Below are 7,621 nucleotides of genomic sequence, written 5' to 3'. Positions count from 1 at the left end.
ATATTGTGAATAGGAGTATATCGATGATCTCTTGCTCAGCATGCCAGTCATTCGTATACGGGAAATTTACTGGTTGTTGTAAGTTGGTCCTGCCACTTTTCTGAAAGTGTTGATCATTTCTAAAGGCTTTGTGAGAGAATTTGGGGCTCCTTTATGTATACTATAAAATCATTGGATGTGTGGATAATCTGACTTCTTTTCCTGTTTTTATCACCTAATGTCCTTCTTGTTGTATTGCCCTAGGTAGTTATTTCAAGCCCTTAGTGGAAAGGAGTAAGCCTACCCCTAGAGGCTTTGCAGTGTGGCTGCTGGATCACATGTGCATCAACAGGTAAGAGAGAGAGACCGTGTCTATGCTCGGTGTTCTGACCTATGAACATTGAGTGATTAGTAGTCTAATAGTACCTGAAAAAAAAAAGAGAAAACAGCTCTAGACAACCACCAGTCCAGTGCCAGGCTGGCCTAGATGGGCTTCCAGGATGGGAAGCAAGCTGGAGACTAGGAGAACTCTGTTGGGACCAAGGGCTCCTGGGCAGGACTGAGCCTGAGACAGACAACCGTGCATGCATAGGGTCTGAAGAGAAGGCTAGACTGAGATGCCCTCCAGGACAGAGCTCCGTAGAGCTGGAGTTGAGGCATATCATGACCAAGATGACTCCTGTTCAGAGCTATAATGCACGATCAGGGCACAGCGCTGGTAAGACCACTTCCAAGATAGTCCTAGGCACTCAGAGACTCTAGACACCACTAAGAGGAGCAAGCAACTGCTGGAAAAATGGAAAAGAAAGAGAAACCTAAGGCTGTGTGCACAATGAATGGAGGCAGAACTGGAGACTGGAGGATAGTGAGGAACAGTCTGATCTGAGTAGCCAGTGATGGCACCTGGGACCATGGTAGGGTCCTGGCATCAGGGGCCACATCTGGGTCCCTAACGCTGCAGCAGCAGAGGTTGGTTGCCACCAAAGGCCAGGAGATGTTCCTGGTCTGGGCTGCCTGCCATCAGGGGATATGGTGATGTCTGAGGGCTATGCAGAACCTGCTCCACCTCTATCTGGCCATCGTGGGAGGTATGAGATGGCCCGGGAGGTATGAGAACAGGAGAGCTGATCCCTGGCTGGTCCCTGGCAGGCTAAAGTACTTGGGAGAGTACCCACAACTTTAGAAGTTTCCCGTTAGCTAGGCCAGAGGAAAAGAGAGTGGAAGAGCTGGCTCTACCACTCATCTCCCATGCAGTGGTGTGGATGAGGAAGAAATACCCTTTTCCCACCTCAGCCCTCACTCCCTCTGTAGGTGAGAGACCTGCCTTGGGGTTAGGAGAGCAGGAAAACTGTCAGTGCCCCTCACCAGCTGTAGCATTTGAGAGAGCAGGGCCTGCACCTCGCCTGGGAGCAAAGGTGAGATTGCACGGAGGGTTAAGCACAGCACGGGAGAGCTGGCCCTGCCTCTTGTCTCCCAGGCAGAGATATGGGCAAGGGAGAGGAGAAGCCCACCTCCTCACCCCTGTCACGTACAGCAGGCAGGAGAGTTGGCACCAAGATCATCAGAATAGGAGAGGTGGCCCTACCCCTCACATACTGCAGCGCTTGGGAGAACAGGCCCTGCACCAAATCTGGGCAACACATTAGGGCTGGCCCTGGATCTGGGGGTTTGGGGTAGGCCAGTACCAAGGATGTGAGTAGGAAGAGAAGCCACACAACATGTCTTTTCTGAGGCAGCATGGTCAAGAGAGAGAGACCCTCCCCTCCCCTTGCCCCTTGCCACAGGAGAACTGGCCCTGGAGTTATGAGAGCGGGAGAGCGGTCTTGATCCTCAAGTGCTGCAGCACTCAGGACAGTGGGTCCTGCGCCTCACCTGAGCATCACAGTAGAGCTAGCCGTGGGTGTGGGGGGTGCAGTTCAGCCCCAAGGAAATGAGCACAGGAAACGGGGCCCTGCCTCTTGTCTGTTGGGCAGGGGTATGGACAAGGGAGATAAGCCCTCCTCCCCTGACACCTAAGGCAGGAGAGAGAGCTGGCCCTGGGGTCAAGAGTGAGAGAACTAGCCATGTCCCTCACCAGCTGCAACACTTGGGAGAGTGGGCTTTGCACCTCGTCTGAGCAGCAAGGTAGAACTGGCCGTGGTTGTGGGGCTGCTGGTGATCCGGCCCCAGGGGCATGAGAGCAGGAGAGCTGGTGAGCTAACCAGGTCAGATACCTCTCAGGCCAAGATCTAGGCTTTGAATTGGCCCAAACCAACATATAGGCCATCAATGAATTGCTGGAGTGAAGAAAGCCGCTGGTCCTACAGAGCCACACCTATAGGATCTCCATGACACAGGGCAAGAGATTACCCAAGAGGAGTCCCAGTGAGGTTTCCTTATTGATGCAGTAGCAGAAGCCAGAGGCCTTATACCAGACCAACCACTGTAGTGGGAATTTTGGTTTCTTTCAAAACTCAGTTATGTTATGCTAATATGTTTTTGTCTTAATCCCAGGTGTGGGATACGTGGCAGCTTCAGATCGTCTACAGCAGCAGACAATTTGCCTCATGCGGATCAGGGTGTAATCTTTGCCAGCGGCAGATACTTTAATTCTAGGGAATCTCGGGAGGAAATAAATGCCAGCCCAGATGGGGATGGGGCAGGCTCTGAGAAAGAACAAGGCAGCTGCCGCCCCCCCGACCCCTGCTGCCCCTGTTTGCTGCTGTAGTTGGACATGACGAAGTTGAAGATAACCTGAGAGAAAAATTTGACTTGCCCCAAGGAACCTGATGGCCCCAACCGTTAGGAAGTCGTCTAAAGAGACACGCACTGCCCCTTTCCCTCCAACCTTTTCCTCCTACATAGTGTTGGGGAGTTGGAAGAGATTAGGGTAGATAAGGGTTGTAACGGAGGAGAGGTATAAGAACCCTAATAAAATAGATAAAAAGTGTGCCTACAAGCCTCCTCAATGCAATAAACATTTACGAGCATAGTGTGGACAAAGGGTGTCCTGAGGGACACACTACAGCCTCCACTGTTGTGGTGGAGGGTGCAAGGGGAGATGAGTGCAACGGGCACATGATGGAAAATTCAGAAAGAACCAACAGAGTCTACGAAAGAAAAAGAATATGGATGGTAGAGAGCCACAGCCCATGATTGCTGATTTTCAGGGCTTTCTTTGATGTTTTCCACACTTAGGATGGTGGTGCCATATGGATGGTAGAGAGCCACAGCCCATGATTGCTGATTTTCAGGGCTTCTTTGATGTTTTCCACACTTAGGATGGTGGTGCCTACGGGTTTGTCATATGCAGCCTCTACTGTGTTGAGATAAATTCTCTACAGTCTCTCTCTCTCTCTCTCTCTCTCTCTCTCTCTCTCTGGGACTTTTATTATGAAGTCATATTGAATTTTCTGGAAAGCTTCTTCTACATCTATTGATATAATTCTTATGACTTTTTGTCTTCAAAGCTATTTAAATGATTTATCATTTTGTTGATCCACATGTGTTGAACCAAACCTGAATGTCCAAAGCAAACCAAACTTGATTGTGATGGTGATAATCTAAATATATTCCTGTATTCAGTTTGCAAATATTTTATTAAGAATGTGAGCATATAGTTCTGCACACAAAGATTCAACAAAGAATTACAGACCGTTAAGGGAAAACTCTTAAACATTGAAGCAAAAATACTCAATAAAATACTTACAAACTGGAACCTAGAACACATCAAAACAATAATCTACCATTATCAAGTAGGCTTTATCCCAAAGATACAGGGATGTTTCAACATGCAAAAATTAATCAGTGTAATCCACCATACAAACAAACTGAAAAAAAAAGCTATGTTATCATTTAACTAGATGCAGAAACCCTTTGGCAAAATCTAAAATCCCTTCATGATAGAAATCTTGGAGAGATCAGGGATACAAAGAACACGCCTAAACATAATAAAGGCAATTTACAGCAAGCCCATAGTCAACACCAATTTAAGTGGAGAGAAACTCAATGCAATTTCACTAAAATCAGGAAAAAGACAAGGTTTTCTACTCTCTCTCTCTCTCTCTCTTTAATATAGTACTTGGAGATCTAGCTAGAGTAGTAAGAAAACTGAAGGAGACTGGGGTGATAAAAATTGGAAAGGAAAAGTCAAAGTATCATTATTTGCATATGATATGATAGTATATACAAGTGGCCCCCCAAATTTTACTGAGGAACTCCAACAGCTAATCAATGCCTTCAGTGAAGTATCTGTGTAGAAGATTAAAGAAAAAAATCAGTATCCCGCCTATATACAAATGACAAGTGTATTCAAGAAGCTAGACATGAACAAACCAAATAATTCAATTAATATGGAATACATATCTAAACAGAGAATTCTCAAAAGAGGAATCTCAAAAGGCTAAGAAGCACTTAAAGCAAACGTTCAACATCCTTAGCCATCAGGGAAATGGAAATCCAAATAATTCTGAGGTTTCATCTTACACCCGTTAGAATGGCTAAGATCAAAAGCGCAGGTGAAAACTCGTGTTGGTGACGTGGACCAAGAGGACCACTCCTCCATTGCTGGTGGCAGTGCAGCTTTTAAAGCCACTATGGAAATCAATATGACTTTTCCTCAAAAAAAAAAAAGGGGGGACCTATCTACCTCAAGACCCAGCTCTACCACTCTTGGGCATATGCACAAAGGACGTTCCATTCTATCACAGGGACCCTTGCTCAACTTTTTTCATACCATCTTTATTCATAATGGCTAGGAACTAGAAACAACCTAGATGTCCCTCAGCTGAAGAATGGATAAAGAAATGGCAGTACATTTATACAATGGAGTATTACTCGGCTGTTTAAAAAAAAAATGAAATTATGACTGGACAATAGACAAGGCCGACCTGGACGGGGTGATATTACTTCCTCGGGGGCATCAAGATCAGTAAAGAGAAGGCTGGAGAGCTGTTAGAGGTCAGACAGGAGGAAGGAGATATGGCAATGAAAGCGAACATGAGACCCCATCCTTTCATGATCTCTTAGGGTGTGCTCTGTGTTTCCCACATGCCCCAAGTTCAGTTTTCACAGCAGGGAAAAGGTAAGGTGGAAGAGCTGCCTCTGTCAATCTTCCCTCTGTCTCTGTCCTAGGTAGGCGTGTCCTTGCAGACTGACGTCACAGCACGCCTGCAGTGGGAACCTGAGTCGTTTTCATTCCTTCTCTAGGAGGTGGGAATGACTAATGAGAAACAAGGGGAGAAGGGCATGGAAGAGAAGCAGAGGGAGAGAGTGCCTGTCTTCCAGCTCTGCGTATGTGCCTCAGGGCGATACCTATCCCACGCCGGGGTTGTGTTCCCAGCAAGTACCACCCACACCTGGCCGCCCACCTCCTCCTTTGCAGTATCCAAAAGACAAACAGGGAGACCGCCCTTGGCAGCCAGAGCCCTCTCCTGGAGGCAGGAGTCAGCTATGTGCCACCAGGTGCAGCCTTTCTGGGTTCCCTGGGCTCCCTTTCGGGTAATTCTGACACCGTGGGGAGAACCCAAAACTGTGGACAGTTTAACCTGCTGGCTATCTCTTCACTCATTTAACTATAGGTCATGGCCACCACTTGGTTGACAAACACTTCATTATGCCACTGAATATAAGATGCATTCTGATTTCACATATGTTTCAAATTGTGAGTGGGCAAATTGAGACTTTAATGAATACAGCATGTTATTCACACACACACACACACAAATGACATCATAAAATTTGCAGGCAAATAGGTGAAACTAGGAAAAAAAACTATCCTGAGAGAGGTAACCCAGACCCAGAAAGACAAACATGGTTGTAAAGTCAAAGATGATCATGCTACAATCCACAGACCCAGAGAGGTTAAGTAACAAGAAGGGCTCAATGGGGATGTATGGATCTCCTTGGGAAGGGGAAATAGAAGTGATTGTGCAGATGAACTGTTGACAGGTGGCGATGGGGACAGGAGGGACCAGGCGGAGCAGCAATGGAGGGAGAGAGAACACTACTGGGGGCATTTGGAGAGTTATGTAGAAACGTGGTACAGTGGAATTCCCTGGAATCTCCAAGGCAGACGCGCAGAAGGACACCTAAGGTCTGGGGGCTAACCACAGAAGCTTCCAGTGGTGGGGCTGGGACATCAACCCTGCCATGATACCTTCAACCTGCAATTTGTCCTGTATGTAATCTGTCAGTATGTGCTGGGGAAAGGATGGCACAGAACTTGTGGGAGTGAAAAACCAAAGATGAGCCCAAGTCAGAAGAGGAAACTCATACCTGATACTGTCTGGAGGACCAGGAACCAGAGGCCGGATGGCCCAGAGACCAAGGATAGAACCAAACATGACGGGCGAAAAGAAAGTTAATGAAATGATTTCTAATGATATTCTACTATCCTCATAGATGGGAGCCATCCCCAGTGTCATCTGAGAGGTTTTGACCAGCAACTCATGGGAGCAGAAGCAGAGACTCGCAGCCAAGCATGAGGTGTAGCTTGGGGAATCTTGCAAAGGGATGGGGAGAGTATTGTAGGAGCCCAAGGCTCAAGATCCTCACGAAAACACAGCCCACAGAATTAACTAAGAAGGGATAATAGGGGCTCACAGAGACTGCAGCAAAAATTTACAGACCCCGTATGTGACTGAACTAGGTTCTCTCTCTCTCTCTCTCTCTCTCTCTCTCTCTCTCTCTCTCTTTCTCTTTCTCTCCAATTGGGTTGCTTCATCCAACCTTGATATAAGAACGTGTACCTAGGATTATCATAACTTTTAATTGCATATTTGGTTCACGTCCCTGTGAAGCCTGTTTCTTTTCTGCAGGGAAATGGAGGAGCAGTGAGTCTAGGGAAGAGGAGGGACAGAGGGTGAATAGGAGTGGAGAAAAGAGAAAGTGGTCATAGTGTATTATAGGAGAAAGCAATAAAGAAAATATATAAATAAAATAAAATATGGCACTAAATTTGTAACAGAGAAGAAATTTTAAGCCATTGATAAAATTTCTAATACTCAGTTTAAACTCTGCTTGTCAGCTTGTTCAAAACTAACCAGAAGAGCATTCCTATGTCAAGCTGTAGAACTTGGGAACACCTTTGTTTTGATTGCCTAAGCTTAGAGCCATCTGCATGATGATCTACTGCTGAGGAGGATTTTTCCCTAATAGACTTTGTATGGCTGTAACTTCTTTCTTTTCGTACAGACTTTTTACAAACTAATAAAATATAATATCTAGCGTTTTCCAGTATAATTTTAATTGAACTTTGAAATTATAGATTAAGAACTGTAAAATAATCTGAAGGTTTGTGAACCAGCATGCAAACATAGTTGGCATTCTTTAATGTGAGAATATATATCTTTTAAGTGTATTGAGAGGGTCATTAATTAAACACATCTTCATTTAGAAAAGATTAATTCAAAATTCTCAATTTTGCACATAATTTATCTATCTTACATTCTACAAGACATGACACAGAGAACAATGTATTTTTCAGAGAGCAATTTAGTGTCATCACAACTTTAAATATAGCTCACAGAGACACCCTGTTATCACCAATGTTACCAAAGGCCCTCTTCTCTCCCCGTTTTCATTTCACCACTTTGAGAAGGCGAATCCTCATGATGGCGTGCCATTATAACACAGGACAACAACAAAACTCAAGTAGCAAAGC

The 7,621-nt window shown here is 45.6% G+C and overlaps 1 pseudogene; it reads left to right on the top strand.

The window, feature by feature from the left end:
- The first annotated feature begins 278 nt into the window (after positions 1-278).
- On the top strand, positions 279-403 carry LOC129673751 (small nucleolar RNA SNORA17; annotated as a pseudogene).
- The last annotated feature ends 7,218 nt before the right edge of the window (positions 404-7,621 follow it).

The sequence above is a fragment of the Psammomys obesus genome, unplaced genomic scaffold, assembly GCF_907164565.1.
Source record: "Psammomys obesus unplaced genomic scaffold, mPsaObe1.curated_primary_1811, whole genome shotgun sequence".
Taxonomy (NCBI): domain Eukaryota; kingdom Metazoa; phylum Chordata; class Mammalia; order Rodentia; family Muridae; genus Psammomys; species Psammomys obesus.
The sequence above is the reverse complement of the archived record's forward strand: the minus strand, read 5'-3'. Positions and strand labels throughout refer to the sequence as shown.